Below are 20,102 nucleotides of genomic sequence, written 5' to 3' on the forward strand. Positions count from 1 at the left end.
ACCTTTGGCACTGCTTGTTGTGTTCTATGGCTCCCCTGATCATGAAAGCATGAATAGAACATGTATGTTCAGCGAGAACAAGTATTTAATATTAAACACGTAGGCAGGCAACCAACAGACCTATGTACAGACAAAGATATTTAAGTTCCTTGAGAGCTACTGTAAAATGCGACCGTCCTACTACCAACTGTCCAATCTCGTCAGTCACTTGATGTATATCTGGCTCCACCTACTGGCAGGAGGTCATATCTGTCAATACATGTACTGATGACCAGCTTTATATATTTGTACAGTTATATACAGATCATAATAATATAGTAATAATCGCTTTTTGTCACAAGTCGGCTTCAATGAAGTTACTGTGAAAAGGCCCTAGTCACCACATCCTCCTTCATTTGGAGATAAGAATATTTACAAGCACGTTTTCTGGACGTTCCGTTACAAGTTCAGTATATCAGCCTTGCACCTTATTCGGGTCGACCTTCTGAGCAACGGCTGAGTTGGTGAACTTGCCCTTTCATGAATTGCTGGCCTTTCCCCATGCACCACAGCAGATGTATCATTAACCCCAGGCTATGCTGGACAGTCTGTGACTTCTTCCAGCTTGAGATTACACGCAAACTCGTCTATTGGGTTAAGCACAAAAGGTCGTTGTACTTTGAGGCACGTTCGTCGGTTGCAGTGCAGAAGTGAGCCATACTCAGTGAACACCATATATGCATGTGGACCCGCTTGTTGAACAACTGTAGCTAGCTTCACCCATCCTTTGCCATTGGGGTCCATGATTCTGACGATGCCCCTTATCTGCAAGGGCTGGAGTGCCCTTGCAGACCTATCATAGGTCTCTTTCTGCTTTTGTTTCTGAAGAACCAACTTCCTCTTGAGCCGTTGACTGACCGTGGAAGCAGGGGTGCTCACAAGTGTCTGTTCATAAGCAACTGGGCTGGTGACAAGCCATTTACCAGTGGGGCTGAACGGTAACTGAGTAAGGCGAGACACATGTCTTCCCGGCTGTCCAGAGCCTTCGTCAGCAGCTTCTTCACTATGTGTACGCCCTTTTCTGCCTTCTCATTCAATTGGGGATAGAGTGGGCTTGCGGTAATGTGTCTAAAGTCATACCGGCAAGCAAACTCAGTCCATTCATGATTACTGAAGCATGGACCATTGTCCGACATGACAATAGATGGTATACCGGGCCGAGCAAAGATTGCTGCTGAATTACACAGCGCACAGTCACGTTAGCCAAGTGCACCACCTCTGGATAATTGGAGTAGTAGTAGTCGATTACGACCAGGTAGTCACTCCCATCAAAATGGAACAAGTCCATACCAATTTTCTGCCACGGACTGGCAACGATGTCTTCCACATGCATGTTGTCGACATAGACACGGACACCCGGCAATCCTTCCACTACATGCTCCGTGGTTCGATGAAAGATTTCTGATGTTGAGATAATGCCGAACGGTAACAGCAGGAAGAAGTCATGGTCGGAGAATGTGTTGAAGTACTCAGTACTCAGCATCTAGGAGTTTAGCAGGTTGAGTAATAGCCTAGCTAGAAGACGTGGTTGCCAGCATGGTTTTCTGCATGGTCACTCCATTGCTGATATTCTTCCCCAGGTTATGAATTCCAGAAATCTGGGGCGAGATTCTCTGACCCCCCCTCCGCCAGGTCGGAGAATCGCCGGGGGCTGGCGTGAATCCCGCCCCCGCCGGTTGCCGGATTCTCCGGCACTGGAGATCCGGCGGGGGCGGGAATCGCGCCGCGCCGGTTGGCGGCCCCCCCCCCCCCCCCTGCGATTCTCCGGCCCGGATGGGCCGAAGTCCCGCTGCTAGAATGGCTGTCCCGCCGGTGTGGATTAAACCACCTACCTTACCGGCGGGACATGGCGGCGCGGGCTCCGGGGTCCTGGGGGGGGGCGCAGGGCGATCTGGCCCCAGGGGTTGCCCTCACGGTGGCCTGGCCTGCGATCGGGGCCCACCGATCCGCGGGGCGGGCCTGTGCCGTGGGGGCACTCTTTTCCTTCCGCCTTCGCCACGGTCTCCACCATGGCGGAGGCGGAAGAGATTCCCTCCACAGCGCATGCGCGGGGATGTCGTGAGCGGCTGCTGATGCTCCCGCGCATGCGCCGCCCAGAGATGTCATTTCCACGCCAGCTGGCGGGGCACTTCCGCCAGCTCTCGGGGCGGAAATCAGTCCGGCACGGGCCTAGCCCCTCAAGGTTAAGGCTCGGCCCCCCAAGATGCGGAGGATTCCGCACCTTTTTGGCGGCGCGATGCCCGACTGATTTGCGGAGTTTTTGGCGGACATCGCGCCGATACCGGAGAATTTTGCATTATAGTCTGGGGGGTCCACGTGTGAGGAGCAAGATGCAAGGCTCTTGTAAGTTCTCCAATGAGTCTGCAAGAATGGCCTCAATCAGGCAAAATGCCAAGTCGGCGTTTAAATTATCACCTTTCTCGGAGATAGGCTATCATCAAAAGGGTGTACAACCGGATGATTAAAGAAAAATCAAAGCCATCATCAAGATGCCACGGCCCAGGGACAAAAAGGGCATACTGCGCATTCTGGGCATGATTAACTTTGTGGCAAAGTTCATTCCCAACCTTGCCTTCAAGACGTCGCAGCTCAGGGAATCCATTAAAAAGGATGTTGTCTTCCAGTGGTCACCGAAACACGAGCAGGAATGGAAAGCCGTATACGTTTCGCTAACAATGCCGCACGTCCTGGCTTTTTGCGGCCCAGCCAAGAAGTTCAAGATCTCCATTGATGCAGTACTATGCAGCAGAGTGCAAATGGTGATTGGCTGCCGGTGGCATGTGTTTCGAGGGGCGTGACGGAAACAGAGCGAAGATATGAGCCAATCAAGAAGGAATGCTTGGGGCTAGTCATAGGCCTCGAAAAATTTCACGACTACGTATATAGGCTTCCCACATTTTTGGTTGAGACGGACCACAGGTCGCTGGTTGCAATAGTCCACAAGAACTTATGCCCGACTGATTTGCGGAGTTTTTGGCGCCGGTCGGCGGACATCGCGCCGATACCGGAGAATTTCGCCCCTGCTCCTAGTCTTTTGATGATTATTCTCTCCTTGTCTTAGACATCACATAAGCCTGGGACAGGGTCCTACAATTTGTATCTCTTAACAGTTTAACGGGCTGGCCACCAGTCATGTTCGTGGCTATCTAGCTTTACTCTCATTTCAGTCTAGCTTCAATTAGTAGTTAATCCTCAGATTCCTTTTGTATTAACTTTGGAACTTGCCAGGGATCTGTCTTCGTTCCCATTCTTCTTCTACATCATATCTATTAGACCCTCCATTTATCAGCCTAATACATGCACTCTTGATATTTCCACTCTAATTTGTCAGCTTCTGTCAGATCATCGCGTTCAATGCCTTAATTCTTCTCACAGCACAATGGTTGATCCATTGAATCCTGGTTCCTCCCTATCCCTTTTTAATGGGCAATGAACATTATTTTTATTCAGTTCTTTGGAACTGCTTTGGAACTCAGTTCGCACTGAGTGCTGAGGTTTGCACTGAGTGCTGAATTTGGTGCTTTTTGAGTGCGATAGTGAGAGTTTGGTGACCGAGTGAGTGCTGAATTTGGTGCTTTTTGAGTGCGATAGTGAGAGTTTGGTGACCGAGGGAGTTAGGTGAGGAGGGAGTAAGGTGCTCCTTTCATTTTGTTTCCGACATTTCCGCAAAGAGTGCGAAGAGAGCCAGGAGTTTACAGGAAGTGTAGCTGACTGGGAGCAGAGTCGGAGGGCGGAGATCTAGTTAGTCCACACAGCAGCTATATTCTGTAAGGTAAGAGGGGATGGAGGCTAGGCCAGTTACATGCTCCTCCTGTAGGATGTGGGTGGTGAGGGATACCACCGGTGTCCCCACTGGCTATACCTGTGGGAAGTGCACCCAACTTCAGCTCCTCAAAGACCGTGTTAGGGAACTGGAGCTGAAGCTGGATGAACTTCGGATCATCCGGGAGGCAGAGGGGGTGATTGAGAAGAGTTACAGGGAGGTAACCACACCCAAGGTACAGGACAAGAATAGCTGGGTTACAGTCAGGGGGAAAAAAACAAACAGGCAGACAGTGCAGGGATCCCTCGTGGCCGTTCCCCTTCAAAACAAGTATACCGTTTTGGATGCTGTTGGGGGGGATGACCTACCGGGGGAAGGCCCTAGCGGCCAGGTCTCTGGCACTGAGTCTGGCTCTGGGGCTCAGAAGGGAAGGGGGGAGAATAGAAAAGCAATAGTTGTAGGAGATTCAATGGTTAGGGGAATAGATAGGAGATTCTGTGGTCGCGAGCGAGACTCCCGGAAGGTATGTTGCCTCCCGGGTGCCAGGGCCAGGGATGTCTCGGATCGTGTCTTCAGGATCCTTAAGGGGGAGGGGGAGCAGCCAGAAGTCGTGGTGCACATTGGTACCAACGACATAGGTAGGAAAAGGGGTGTGGAGGTAATAAACAAGTTTAGGGAGTTAGGCTGGAAGTTGAAAGCCAGGACAGACAGAGTTGTCATCTCTGGTTTGTTGCCGGTGCCACGTGATAGCGAGGCTAGGAATAGGGAGAGAGTGCAGTTGAACACGTGGCTGCAGGAATGGTGTAGGAGGGAGGGCTTCAGGTATTTGGATAATTGGAGCGCATTCTGGGGAAGGTGGGACCTGTACAAGCAGGACGGGTTGCATCTGAACCAGAGGGGCACCAATATCCTGGGAGGGAGGTTTGCTAGTACTCTTCGGGAGGGTTTAAACTAATTTGGCAGGGGAATGGGAACCGGATTTGTAGTCCAGCAACTAAGGTAGCCGATATTCAGGACGCCAAAGCATGTAATGAGGCAGTGGGGAAGGGAACACTGACAAAGGAGAGTATTTGCAGGCACGGAGATGGGTTGAAGTGTGTATACTTCAACGCAAGAAGCATCTGGAATAAGGTGGGTGAACTTAAGGCATGGATCGGTACTTGGGACTACGCTGTGGTGGCCATCACGGAAACTTGGATAGAAGAGGGGCAGAAATGGTTGTTGGAGGTCCCTGGTTATAGATGTTTCAATAAGATTAGGGAGGGTGGTAAAAGAGGTGGGGAGGTGGCATTATTAATTAGAGATAGTAGCGGGAGATTGTGTATTGAGTCTGAAGAGATAGGAGAGGTCTTGAATGAGTACTTTTCTTCTGTATTTACAAATGAGAGGGGCGATATTGTTGGAGAGGACAGTGTGAAACAGATTGATAAGCTCGAGGAAATACTTGTTAGGAAGGAAGATGTGTTGGGCATTTTGAAAAACTTGAGGATAGACAAGTCCCCCGGGCCTGACGGGAATATATCCAAGGATTCTATGGGAAGCAAGAGATGAAATTGCAGAGCCGTTGGCAATTATCTTTTCGTCCTCACTGTCAACAGGGGTGGTACCAGGGGATTGGAGAGTGGCGAATGTCGTGCCCCTGTTCAAAAAAGGAACTAGGGATAACCCTGGGAATTACAGGCCAGTTAGTCTTACTTTGGTGGTAGGCAAAGTAATGGAAAGGGTACTGAAGGATAGGATTTCTGAGCATCTGGAAAGACACTGCTTGATTAGGGATAGTCAGCACGGATTTGTGAGGGGTAGGTCTTGCCTTACAAATCTTATTGAATTCTTTGAGGAGGTGACCAAGCATGTGGATGAAGGTAAAGCAGTGGATGTAGTGTACATGGATTTTAGTAAGGCATTTGATGAAGTTCCCCATGGTAGGCTTCTGCACAAAGTAAGGAGGCATGGGATAGTGGGAAATTTGGCCAGTTGGATAACGAACTGGCTAACCGATAGAAGTCAGAGAGTGGTGGTGGATGGCAAATATTCAGCCTGGATCCCAGTTACCAGTGGTGTACCGCAGGGATCAGTTCTGGGTCCTCTGCTGTTTGTGATTTTCATTAATGACTTGGATGAGGGAGTTGAAGGGTGGGTCAGTAAATTTGCAGACGATACGAAGATTGGTGGAGTTGTGGATAGTAAGGAGGGCTGTTGTCGGCTGCAAAGAGACATAGATAGGATGCAGAGCTGGGCTGAGAAGTGGCAGATGGAGTTTAACCCTGAAAAGTGTGAGGTTGTCCATTTTGGAAGGACAAATATGAATGCGGAATACAGGGTTAACGGTAGAGTTCTTGGCATTGTGGAGGAGCAGAGAGACCTTGGGGTCTATGTTCATACATCTTTGAAAGTTGCCACTCAAGTGGATAGAGCTGTGAAGAAGGCCTATGGTGTGCTCGCGTTCATTAACAGAGGGATTGAATTTAAGAGCTGTGAGGTGATGATGCAGCTGTACAAAACTTTGGTAAGGCCACATTTGGAGTACTGTGTACAGTTCTGGTCGCCTCATTTTAGGAAGGATGTGGAAGCTCTGGAAAAGGTGCAAAGAAGATTTACCAGGATGTTGCCTGGAATGGAGAGGAGGTCTTACGAGGAAAGGTTGAGGGTGCTAGGCTTTTTCTCATTAGAGCGGAGAAGGATGAGGGGCGACTTGATAGAGGTTTATAAGATGATCAGGGGAATAGATAGAGTAGACAGTCAGAGACTTTTTCCCCAGCTGGAACACACCATTACAAGGGGACATAAATTTAAGGTGAAAGGTGGAAGATATAGGAGGGATATCAGAGGTAGGTTCTTTACCCAGAGAGTAGTGGGGGCATGGAATGCACTGCCTGTGGAAGTAGTTGAGTCGGAAACATTAGGGACCTTCAAGCAGCTGTTGGATAGGTACATGGATTACGGGAAAATGATATAGTGTAGATTTATTTGTTCTTAAGGGCAGCACGGTAGCATTGTGGATAGCACAATTGCTTCACAGATCCATGGTCCCAGGTTCGATTCCGGCTTGGGTCATTGTCTGTGCGGAGTCTGCACGTCCTCCCCGTGTCTGCGTGGGTTTCCTCCGGGTGCTCCGGTTTCCTCCCACAGTCCAAAGATGTGCCGGTTACGTGAATTGGCCAATGATAAATTGCCCTTAATGTCCAAATTGCCCTTGGTGTTGGGTGGAGGTGTTGAGTTTGGGTAGGGTGCTCTTTCCAAGAGCTGGTGCAGACTCAAAGGGCCGAATGGCCTCCTTCTGCACTGTAAATTCAATGATAATCTATGATTAATCTAGGACAAAGGTTCGGCACAACATCGTGGGCCGAAGGGCCTGTTCTGTGCTGTATTTTCTATGTTCTATGTTCTATGCTAAAGTCTGGCCTTAATTGGGCTTTATGGAGCAGCCATGTATTAAGCTCCATTTGCATTGCTTTCATGTCCAGGGGTATTCTTACCTCATGATGCCTCTGAACCCACGTGGAATTTTTGCCTTCTTTTCATGCCAAATAGTTATTTGCTCCTGATATGTATTTTGCTCACTATAATCAGTAACATTGTAAGCACAAATACAGAATTAAACCATAAGACATAGGAGCAAGATTAGGCCACTCGGCCAATCGAGTCTGCTCCGCCGTTCAATCATGGCTGATATTTTTCTCATCCCCATTCTCCTGCCATCTCCCCATAACCCCTGATCCCCTTCTTAATCAAGAACCTATCTATCTCTGTCTTAAAGACACTCAGTGATTTGGCCTCCACAGCCTTCTACAGCAAAGAGTTCCACAGATTCACCACCCTCTGGTTGAAGAAATTCCTCCTCATCTCTGTTTTAAAGGATCATCCCTTTCGTCTGAGATGGTGTCCTCTGGTGCAAGGGCAAGTTCCCTCGTGGCACTGTCAAAGCTTTTAAGACTCAGCATTGTCTTTTTTCTCCCAGTGATATATTTTCTTCTTTTTTCCTTTAAATAGTCTTTTAAAATATCCAATGTTGCAGCATTAAATTTGCCACATAGAGTAGACTCCTTGCTTTGCTCTCATAGCTTTAACGTTTGCAGCTTTGAAGTAGAGTGCTGGGGGTTGGGTGAATAGGGAGTTGGTTGAAGATGGAAAGGAGATACTTCTTTGCTTTTTCACCCTGTAGGAATTAGCTGTTACTCTACTACAGAGGAAGAAGATAGCTGTTTAATGCATATCTAGTTGGTACATGGTAATTGATTAAGGTCTATTCTATTCCTAAGATTTAAAATAGTGTACAAATTGGTGGTAAGGTTAATAATATATATAAAAACAGAAAAACAAAAAATTGAATAAAATAATTCAGTAGTTAATTAAAACACATTAAGGATGGCAGGACTGGTGATGCATCAAAACTGCAACTCCTGGATGCAATTGTGATCCAGGGCATGCGGGGAGGCAGTGGCGTAGTGGTATTGTCACTGGAATAATAATCCAGAGACCCAGGGTAACGCTCTGGCAATCCGGGTTGGAATCCCACCAGGGCAGATGGCGTAATTTGAATTCAATAAAAATCTACAATTAAAAGCCTAATGATGGCCATAGTCGATTGTCATAAAAACTCATCTGATTCCCTAATGTCCTTTAGGGAAGGAAATATGTCATCCTTACCCTGTCTGGCTGACATGTGACTCCAGATGTACAGCAATGTGGTTGACTCTTAAATGCCCTCAGGGATGGGTAATAAATGCTGGCCCATTCAGCGACGCCCACATCCCATGAATGAATAAAAAAGAAAAAAGCACATCTGCACTGAGTGTTGTGCCTTGAGCAGCTTCGGCTCAGAGTCATTGATCTGGAGGCCGAGCTGCAGATACAGGAAGAGGAAAGTTATCTGGACACTTTGTACCAGGAGGCAGTCACACTGCTCAGGATAGGGTCTTTTGATTTGGTCAATGGTCAGGGACAGGATGGCATGGCTGTGAATGAGACAGGTTAGGGGACCTAGTGGGTACGAGTACAGCCTTTGAAATACTCCGTCAGGTGAGATTCTTTCAGCTAGTTTGGATGAGAGTGGCAACTGCAGAGTGAAGGAGCTGACTGGTCATGGCACCATGGTACAAGAAGTCATTCAAGTGAGAAGAACACAATGGAATGTAGTGGTCGTAGGGGAAAATACAGTGAAGGGAATTGACACTGTTCAGTGCAGCAAAGAGTTAGAGTCCAGACGGATTGATGCCAGGATTCGGGGCATCTGTTCAGGGCTGGGGAGAAACTTGGGAGTGGGATGGGGAGGATCCAGTCATCATGGTCTATATAGGTGCTAACGGCATAGGCAGTACAAGGAAAGACGTTCTGCAGAGTCAGTATGAGGAGCTAGGCACCAAATTAAGAAACACATCCTCAAAGGTAATAATCTCTGGGTTATTATGCAAAAGGCATAATGCAGGTACAGTAAATGATTAGGAAGGCAAATGGAATGTTGGCCTTTATTGCAAGTGGAATGGAATAAAAATGTATGGAAGCTTTACTGCAGCTGCAAAGGGCATTGGCAAGACCATACCTGGAGTAACACGTCCAATTTTAGTCTCCTTATTTCAAAACATATAATTGTGCAAGAAGCAGTTGAGAGAAGGTTCGCTTGACTCATTTCTCAGTTGAAGGGTTATTCTTATGAAGAAAGGTTGAATAGGCTGTACCTATATCCAATGGAGTTTAGAAGAATGAGAGTTGATCTTATTGGAACATATAAGATCTTGAGGAGACTTAAGAGGGTAGATATCAGGAGGATGTTTCCACTTGTGGGAACGACTGATTAAGAATAGGAGGTCTAACAGTTAAGGGTAAGATGAAGAGAATTATTTTCTCTCATAGGGCCATTAATATGTGGACTTCTTTATCCAGAGAGCAGCGGCAGCTGGGCCATTGTATTAATTCAAGGTTAAGTTAGATAGATTTTTGAAAGACGAGAGTTGAATGTTAAGGGGTAGATAGGAAATTGGAAATGAGATCCTATCCAGATCAGCCATGAATGGCGGAGCAATCTTGAAGGGCCAAATGGCCTACTTCTGCTCCTAAATCCCATGTTCCTAACTTAATTTTGATGGGTCACCAAGGCAACATTTTACTATTTGTTTGTTCATTTGTTTTTCCTGCATTAATAATAATAATTGCATCTGAAATCAATCAGATCATTTTGTTACTAAAGGTTAATGTCAAAAGTGAGATGTGAGTTGAGGGTGTTTGGGGTGCTGGTGGAGGTTCATTCTCTATATTTTTGGGTAACAAAGGGATTCTTCAGATGTGTATTCTTGCTGGGTAATCTGACTCTCTGGTGGAAGGCACTGTCATGATATCCAGGTGAACATCATAGCACATACATACATACATACTGATGGACAGATCAACTGACCAATCAACACACACACAACATGACAGCCAATCACAGGCAAGAGCATACACAGTACAAAACAGGGAACACGACACTTCCTGGGCACTCGAGCAGGAGACGGCTCAGGGCACAGAGCTCATTACAAGCCACTCCACCATGTGCTGGGTGCCACTACAAGATAGAATTAGGAATAGGTCCACAGAATCAAGGGTCATGATCGAGCCTCAGTAAACAGTTTACCAGTGTAAATAGATGTTTGAAATAATACTGCGTTGTACCATTCGCAACTGTGTTGGTTCGTCTGTGTAGCAGAGTTCCCAACACTTCAGCTACATTATAGAGTCATCTGCCATATGTGTTGAGGGGCGCTCAGGTGAAATGCTGCTGAATTGGCGAGGCCCTTCTGACAATGCCAGTCAACTGATCGCCATGAACCCTAGGACACTCCCTAGATAGCCACCGGGAGTCCACCTACACTCTTGTAGAACTGCCTTCTTGTAAAATCTGGCATTTTTGGTAGTGTGCTTGAATGATTCTTAAAGTTGGCGCTAATAGTGCTCGTTGTTGGACTTCCGGACTGTAATTTATTAAGTTGTTTCTTTGACATTATTTTCGTCTCCTGTTTGATGCTACATTTTTGCTTCATGGATGCTGTCTGATGCTACAACCTACTACTGATCGAAAAACCAAATACTGCATTTGCTGGAAATCGTCCGAAAAAGCATTATATCAAATTCAAAATCTTGGCTGTTTATCTTTCCAGTGATGCTGCCAGACCTGCTGAGTCTTGGCAGCGCCTTCTGTTTTTATTTCTACTTTTACCAGTTTTCCCACCACATGTCACATCAATATTATGCTTGACGATAAATCCATACTGTATTTTCCAAAGACATCATAACCAGTTTATTTCTCTGTTCTTTAAATACATGCATTCCCAGTTCTTGCCTTTGGTGAAAGATTAGGCTGTGTGCCTTCTAGCATGTAGATTATTATTAATTAAATGTAAAATTTATTGGGACGACATGGAGATATTCACAGGCTAGCCGCCATCTTGCTTTCTGGGACAGGAATGGCCGCCCCTGTTGGTTGATTGGCAGGAGGGAGGGGAAACCACTCCCATTACTCCATTTCCTCCACCATTAATTTCTTTACACAACTACACAACATTATGCCTCTTGCTTTAATTTTTTCTCTTCTACAAACCAAGTATCTGAGGTGTTCTGCAGAAAAGGTCAGAGCGACACAAATCTATCAAGGAGGTTCTGGAACAGGAATATTGGAATCTTGAGCCACAGAAAAAGATGCATCCCTGGAACTGGGTAGTTCGGTATTTGACAGCTCGTTGGATGTATCAGGAATGACTGTTGCAGGGTGGCCCACACCTCAGAGGTTGACAGCGAAACATCAATCACATGTTGACCCCGAGTTCGAGAAGATGTTTTGCTTGCTTGAATGGGAACCACATGTCTACGCAGAGGCAGACTGGTAGCCAAATCAAAAAATATCAACGAAGAATTAGAGGCCTTCTACCAGGGACTGTACACTTCCGAACAATCCGACGGGGATTCAGGGATGAAACAGTTCCTCGATGGACTGGACATGTCAGCCATGGGAATGATAAGAGGAGGGGGCTGGAAGCACCATTAAGACTGGGAGAGGTCATGGAGAGCATCAGCTCCCTATAGGCAGGGAAGGCGCTGGGACCAGACGGGTTCCCGGCAGACTTCTACAAAACATTTGTGACGGCACTGGTCCCGCACCTGCAGGAGAGGTTCGCGTAGACTCGCTAGCGTGGGGCACCATACCCCCAATGCTAACACAGGTCACCGTATTGCTGATACCCAAAAAGGACAAAGGCCAATGGAGTGCGGATCATACAGACCCATTTCGCTGCTCAATGTAGGTGCGAAATGTCCTGGCTTGGAGAACTGCGTGCCAGAGTTGGCGCAAAGGACCAGACAGGCTTTGTTAAGGGTAGACAACTGCTGAATGAGATAATGACCCCATCCGAGGAGAGAACACCAAAGGTGATCGTCTCCCTGGATGCAGAAAAGGCCTTCGACAGTGTCGAGTTGAAATACCTGATTGAGGTACTAGAGAGGTTTAGGCTAGGGACAGGGTTCACTCCTACCCAACCCCCCAAAGGCGAGCGTATAGACCAATGCCACAAGCTCTGAATACGTCCAGTTGCACAGAGGCACCAGGCAAGGATGCCCGCTGTTCCTGCTCTTGTTCACTCTGGCAATTGAGCCGCTGGCGATCGCCCTGAGAGCGGCGAGATGCTGGAAGGGAATCCGAAGAGGAGGCAGAGAGCACATAATCTTGCTCTTTGCGGATGACCTGCTCCTCTACATCTCGGACCCGCAAAACGGCATGGAAGGAATCATGAAGCTCCTGGGAGAATTTGGAGTCTTCTCGGGCTACAAACTCAACCTGGGCAAAAGCAAAGTATTCGTGGTGAACCTAAGAGGGGAGGGTGGGTCAGAGCTGGAGGGACTACCATTTAAACTAGCCCAAAGCAAATTTCACTAACTGGGGACACATTTTCACAAGTGGAACTTGACCAGTCAGGCAGAGGAAGTAAAAAAGGACCTACTGTGATGGGATACACTCCCGCTTTCCCTGGCAAGGAGAGTGCAGACGATCAAGATGTACGTACTGCCCAGGTTCCTCTTCCTGTTCAAATTGTTATGGGCCAGGGTTTAGAAAACTCCAAAGTATATCATGGAGTTCACCTGACCTACAACTGTTTATTGATTTTGGTTATGATGAACACAAGGGCCTGCCTTTCAGGTGTTATCCAGAGACCTTAAGCACTTTTAACCAAAAACAAAGTTTATTCTACAAATTTAGTAAACATTTTTATAAACACACACAGCAAGCATTTTTGTCAACTATCAACATAAATACCCCACACAGCTACAGTACTCTATGTATAATCCTTAATAAATTTCCCCTCTGGCTGTTCCAATTTAATAACATGATCCCATAAACCAGAAAACCCTTTTCAAAGGTGTGGCCCAGCACACGGCAGGTTTACATTTCTTCCATAAACAGTTATTTATTTTCAAGTTACCAAGCAGTCAGGAAGCAACTTTTAAAATGGGATAGAGAAAAAAACCTTCTTTCAACCTGTGCAGAACAAAACCAGTTCAAACTCAAAGCAGAAGTAAAACCAACTCCCAGAGCCACAGCCCAGCTCCACCCAGACAATGATATCACTGAAGCCATGTGATAAGACAAAAACATTTCTTAAAGGGAGACTCCCATGACAAAATCCATACAGATCTACATCCGCAAGGCCCTTTTAAATAAATTTAGAGTACCCACTTATTATATTTTTCCCCAATTAAGGGGCAATTTAGCGTGGCCAATCCACCTAACCTGCACATCTTTGGGTTGTGGGGGTGAAACCCACGCAGATATGGGGAGAATGTGCAGACTCCACACGGACAGTGAACCAGAGTCGGGATTCAAACCCGGGTCCTCAGTGCCATAGGCAGCAGAGCTAACCACTGCGCCACGTGCCGCCCCGGCTTTTTTCCATTCAATAGACAAGATGACTTTGTCATTGTTTGGGGGTAGAAGAATCCAAGAATGCCCCAAAAAGTACTACAAAGAAGAAACGTGGGGTGCCATACGTACAATACTATCACTGGACAGCCACGGTGGAAAGAATGAGAGATGGGTGAAGGAGCCAGGCACGGAATGGATGAGGATAGAGGAATCCTCTGGGCCCTCGCCTCGGCAGCACTCCAATCCCCACCAGCAGAGCATTCAACGAGCCCAGTGATGGTAGCTACCCTGAGAACCAGATGAGGCAGCACTTTGGTCTGACCAAAATGCCCACTGGAGAATGCTGCTGGGCTGGCGATCAGCAGCATCACCACAGCTGCAGACTGGCTGGCAGACCTATCGGAATTTCTCCACCTGGAGAAGATCAAGCTCACCATCCGAGGGTCAGAGGATGGCTTCCACAAAGCATGGAGGCCATTCACCAACTTTGTCCAGGAGCAAGCGGAAGGGTGGGGGGGGATGCATGGAAGCCAACGGGATCACAGGGAACAGACAGGAAAGAGGGGTCGGCGACGTAGGGAGAAAAAGGAAGGGTAGGCCGTAAAATGGCCAGGGGGCCTAAAGAAAAGGAACCCCCAAAGAAATGCCAAAAACAGGATTGCGGGGGGGGGGAAGAAGAAAGGTGGGGGGGGGGGAGGCCAAACAACAAAAGGATGGGAGCGGGAAGAGGAGGACACCACTCACATGTAAATAGCAGATACCTGCCCATTTTACAGTAAGGGACTCAGGAAAGGACCCCAAAACAATAAATGAAAGGGGTGGGGGGGAATTGGCACAGTGGGAAATGACCTGTATATTGTAACTGACGCAATTATCCTAACTGAATGTTGTGGTATTCTGTGTGGAGGTATTATGGTACCTGGTAATGCTGGAACACCATTGGTAGATATTGTATGTTTCCTATTGGTCAAGCTGTATGGTAGCTCCGCCCTGCAAGGCGGGGTATAAGAGCCCATGCCGCCCCAGCAGCCTTCTTTCTATACCTGAGCTGCTGGGGGAAACATCTAGCTTATTAAAGCCTTCAGTTGGACTACAACATCGCTTTAGTGGTCATTGATCGTGCATCAATTAAAAAAGCTAGATTTAAAAGGATGGAGTTCCGAATCAAGCCGGAGTGTCTGCAAATCAGCCCCCACGTGGCGAACTCAGCGGCAACCTTCAAGCACTGGCTGGCATGCTTTAAAGGATATCTCGGAACGGCCGAAAACACACCCACGGGAGAACAGAAATTGCAAGTCCTGCACTCGACGGTGAGCCCGGAAATATACACCCTCATCGAGGACGTGGATGACTTCGATGCAGCAATGGAGCTGCTAAAAGGACATTATATTCGCCCGGTAAACCAGGCCTACGCCAGATATCTGCTAGCAACGAGGCGACAAATCCCTGGGGAATCGCTGGAAGAATTCTACCGTGCACTCCTGGTGTTGGGGAGAAACTGCAGCTGCCCGCAAGTTTCGGCGAGCGAGCACACAGAACTCTTGATCCAGGACGCTTTCATGGCAGGTATGCTGTCCTCCCAAATCCGCCAGTAATTGCTGGAAAAAGACACCCTAGGCCTCAAGGAGGCACGGGCCCTTGCAGGCTCCCTGGATGTGACCTCCCGAAATGCCTGCGCTTACGTTCCCGTCCACGCGGCAGCCCCCTGGGCAGCGTGGAACCGCTCCGCAGCCGACCCCGAGACATCTCCCGCCCCCCCCCCCCCCACAAGCTTATGCTGCAAGGGCGGCCTGGCAACCTCGGGGGGCCCCGCGGCTATTTCTGCAGGCAGGCCAAGCACCCCCGGCAGCGCTGCCCGGCCCGCACATCCACCTGCAAGGGATGCGGTAAAAGGGCCACTTCGGCGTCCCGACTTCCAGTGGCGTTCGTGAGCGGAACGGTTGCAGGAAAAAGGCTCCTGCAGTTCCACAAAGTTGGGGCTTTTTCAGGGGGCTTCCGGATATTTAAAAAAATTTAAGTTTCCCACGAAATCGGGAGCAGGGGAACTGGGCCCTCGGGAAAGGAGCAATCCGGCGGCAACCCCCCCCCCCACGCATGGCAGCAGAGCGCAGGGCAGGACAAGCGGTGGCCAGGACTGAAGGGGCGGCCAGGACCGAAGCAGGGGCCGAACATGCCGGGAGGAAGGAACGGAGGAGCGACCGACACCCCCCCCCCCCCCCACCCCCCCAGCAGTAGAGCGCAGGGTGTGACGAGCGGCGGCCCGGCACTTTTCTTGTTCTCACCCAAAACAAGTTCACCTGAGAAGAATTTTATAAAAGAGGAAAAATAAAGTGGTAAAGCAGGGAAGGGAGGGGAGAAGAAAAAGGCAAGGGGGGGAGAAAATAAATAAATAAAAGTGGGGGGGAAAAATGCCAGAAGGGAGCCAAAGCAGAGGGAGAAGGGGCACCAAAGGCAGGCGGGGCAATAGGCGAGCCAGTTCAGATGAGCCAATCAGCGAACAAAGCGGCAGAACGGAAGTATCGCCGCATCAAAAAGAGCTGCGCAGACAGGTGCAGTCTCCCCCGGGGCCAGAAGGGAGCTGGAACTGGAAGGCAGCCTTTGCCGATGCGCTGAGGGAACATCAGCAGGTAAACAAGGCAGAGGCTAGGGCAGACATAGAGGCCGCAGTGAAGGCAGCAATGGCCAAGGCCCTAACGGAGGTGCAGCAGGCCCTGGGCAGAGCAGAGGAGAAATTGGACGTCCAAGGGAAGGAACTGGAAGTCCAAGAGGCGACCATCAATGAGCTGGAGAAAGCAGCAACTGACGTGAGCGACCGGATCACGGCCCTGGAGAAGGAGGTGGCGAGACTGGGCACAACACAGGGGAGCCTGAAGGGCAGAGTGGACGACCAGGAAAACCGCTCGAGGAGGCAAAATGTCAGGATAGTGGGCTTACTAGAGGGGATCGAGGGTAGAAACCCCACGGCATACGTGGCCGAGATGCTGGGCAACTTAGTGGGGAAGAAAACCTTTCCCAGCCCACCAGAAATGGACGGAGCACACCAGTCGCTGCGCCCGAAGCCCAAAGCAGGGGAACACCCGAGAGCAGTTATAGCTAAACTGCACCGGTACCAAGATAGGGAAACAATGCTGCACTGGGCCAGGAAAAACAGAACCTGCAAATGGGAAGGAAATGCCAGTGGAATTTACGACGACATTAGGGCAGATCTAGCCAGGAGACAGGCCGAGTTTAATAGAGCGAAAGCAGCTCTTCACAAGAGTAAAGTGCATTTTGGTATGCTGTACCCAGCGAAACTCTGGGTCACATACCAAGAAAGAGAATACAAGTTTGTCGAGGAACACGGGCTGGAAAACCACCAGCGAAGGTAGAAATGAGGGGCCCCTGGCAAGGGGCAACAACACGCCGACGGGGGGAGGGGAGGGGTGAGGCAACGCCAGGCCCACCCGCCCCCGCCACGGCAAGCGCACCCTGAACAAAGAACAAACCACTGCCCGAGGGACCGCTTCAGGTGGGAGGCCAGGCCCCAGCACGAGGGAACGAGAGTAGCGGAGAAGGGAGAGCAAGCAAGAGGAGTGCAGGGTAGGATAGGGGAAGAGTGGGCAGAAAACCGCAGAGGCCGGGCAGGGGAGAAGCGAGACAGTAACTCCCGAGAGGGAGGCCACCGTACTAGCAGGAAAGCTAGGGCCGGGGGCATGCAACAAAGCAGGGCCGCAGCGCGCCCCCAACAGGGGGGACGGTGGCAGGCGGTGGGGGGGGGTGGGGGGGGGGGGGCGGGGGGAACCACTCAACAGAGACGGGCGAGCAAGCTGTGATAGGAACAGGGGAAAGAGGGACAAAGGAGGGGTACAAGGGAGAGGGGGGAAAGGGGAGAGACTGGGAGGGGGCGGGGGGGGGGGGGGAACACAGGGAGGGAGAGACCGGGGAGAGGCGACACAGGGAAGGAGGGACACACAAGGCTAGAAAAGGAATAGGGCTACAAAGTGCCACAACCAAGGGCTCGAAACAAGGAATCGCTGCAAGCACCCACCCAGTCCGGTCTCTGGGCGAAGGGAGACCCCAGAGTGCAGGGGACTACCCGCATGGGGGACGCACAGTGGGCGGCCATGTCGGGTGGCCCCGGGTCAAAGGGAAACCCTGGAGCGCAGGGACCGACTGCATGGAGAGAGCAGTGACAGCGGCCATCCTGGACGGCCCCCTAACAAAGGGAAACCCCGGAGGGCAGGGGCGCGTCCACCAGGTAAGTATGGTTAATCCCACAGGAGCGACGGGACAGAAACCCCCCACCAGGATAGTCACCTGGAATGTAAGGGGACTCAATGGCCCAGTGAAGAGATCCAGAGTCCTCACCCACCTAAGAAATATGAGGGCCGACATAGTCTTCCTCCAAGAGACACACCTGAGAGAGCAGGACCGACTGCGGGTAAGAAAGGGCTGGGTGGGACAAACCTACCATTCCTGCTGTGGGACAAGGGCCGGGGGGGGGGGTGGCGATATTGATGGACAAGAGGACGATGTTTAGGGCGACAAAGACAGTTACGGACCCAGGGGACGGTATGTCATGGTCAGCGGGGCCCTGGATGGGGCACCGGTAGTGCTAGTTAACATGTACGCACCCAACTGGAACGACACGAGCTTCATCAAGAAGACCATGGCAGAAATCCCTGACATAGCAATGCACCGACTAATCATGGGGAGGGACTTCAACTGTGTACTGGATCCAAAGACAGACAGATCAAACCCCAAAACGGGGAAAACCTCAAGCATGGGAAGGGAACTCAGTCACTTTGTGGAGCAGATGGGAGCGGTGGACCCCTGGAGGTTCGCCCACCTGTGGGAAAAGGAATTCTCCTTCTTCTCCCCAGTACACAATGTATACACCAGAATTGACTTCTTTGTGGTAAGGAAAACGGTACTTCCGGGGATAGACAAGGTGGAATACTCCGCAATTGTGATATCAGACCAGGCTCCACATTACATGGACGTGAGGCTGGAGACGGGCAGGGCCCAACGCCCCACATGGAGGTTGGACGTCGCCCTACTTGCGGACAAGGCCTTCAACGAAAGGTTATCACAGGCCATTGCAGAGTACACAGAGAACAACCAGAACGGGGAGGTCTCACCCTCCACCTTCTGGGAAGCGCTAAAGGCCGTACTAAGAGGGGAAATCATCGCTTTAAAAACGCGAAGAGATAGGGAGGAAAGGGTGGCTAGGCAGCAGCTGGTCGACTCCATACTGGAGGTAGACCGTAAATACTCTGAGGCCCCGACCGTAGAGCTCCTGGCGGAGAGGAAAGCGCTACAAAGGAACTTTGACCTGCTCTCCACCAGAAAAGCAGTGCACCAACTCCGCCAGGCACGTGGGACCCTACACGAACACGGAGACAAAGCCAGCCGCCTGTTGGCTCACCAGCTGAGAAGGCAGGCAGCCACCAGAGAAATTGCACAAATCGGGGATACCAGAGGCATGCTAGAAACAGAACCAGAAAAGATCAACAAAACCTTCAAGGCCTTCTACCAAGGGCTGTACACCTCAGAGCCTCCAATGGGGGAGTCTGGGATGAAACGGTTCCTTGATGGATTGGACATTCCAGTCGTGGGGGAGGGCAGAAAACGGGGCCTGGAAGCACCACTAGCACTGGGAGAGATCATGGACAGCATTATCTCCATGCAGGCGGGGAAGGCGCCGGGACCCGACGGGTTCCCGGCGGACTTCTACAAAAAATTTGCGACAGCACTGGTCCCGCACCTGCGGGAGATATTCACAGACGCGCTAGCTAGGGACACGCTGCCGCCCACGCTAGCACAGGCCTCAATCTCGCTGATACCTAAGAAAGACAAAGACCCAACGGAATGTGGGTCATACAGACCCATCTCACTGCTGAATGCAGACGCCAAAATACTGGCCAAAATCCTAGCCAAAAGGTTAGAAGACTGTGTACCTGAGGTGGTCGCAGAGGACCAGACGGGTTTTGTCAAAGGTAGACAGCTTACCTCGAACATCAGGCGCCTGCTGAACGTGATAATGACCCCCTCCGGGGAGAGAACACCAGAGGTGATCGTCTCCCTAGACGCAGAAAAGGCCTTCGACAGAGTCGAATGGAAATACCTTTTAGAGGTACTGGAGCGGTTCGCGCTTGGAACAGGGTTCACCTCCTGGGTAAAGCTCCTATACAATGCTCCCATGGCGAGCGTACGGACCAACAACACCAACTCCCGATACTTCCAGCTGCACAGGGGCACCAGACAAGGATGCCCACTGTCCCCGCTGCTGTTCGCTCTAGCGATCGGACCACTAGCAATCGCACTGAGAGCAGCAAAAAGCTGGAGGGGGATTCGAAGGGGAGGCAGAGAGCAGAGTCTCACTCTATGCAGATGACCTCCTCCTCTACATTTCGGATCCACAGAGCGGCACGAATG

The 20,102-nt window shown here is 50.0% G+C and overlaps 1 protein-coding gene across 8 annotated transcripts in view; it reads right to left on the bottom strand.

Annotated features, from left to right (window-relative positions):
* LOC140427454 (probable E3 ubiquitin-protein ligase MID2) overlaps positions 1-20,102 on the bottom strand; it is a 211,044-nt gene that overhangs the window by 55,838 nt on the left and 135,104 nt on the right. The window lies entirely within an intron of this gene.

This window comes from Scyliorhinus torazame, chromosome 7, assembly GCF_047496885.1.
Source record: "Scyliorhinus torazame isolate Kashiwa2021f chromosome 7, sScyTor2.1, whole genome shotgun sequence".
Lineage (NCBI taxonomy): Eukaryota > Metazoa > Chordata > Chondrichthyes > Carcharhiniformes > Scyliorhinidae > Scyliorhinus > Scyliorhinus torazame.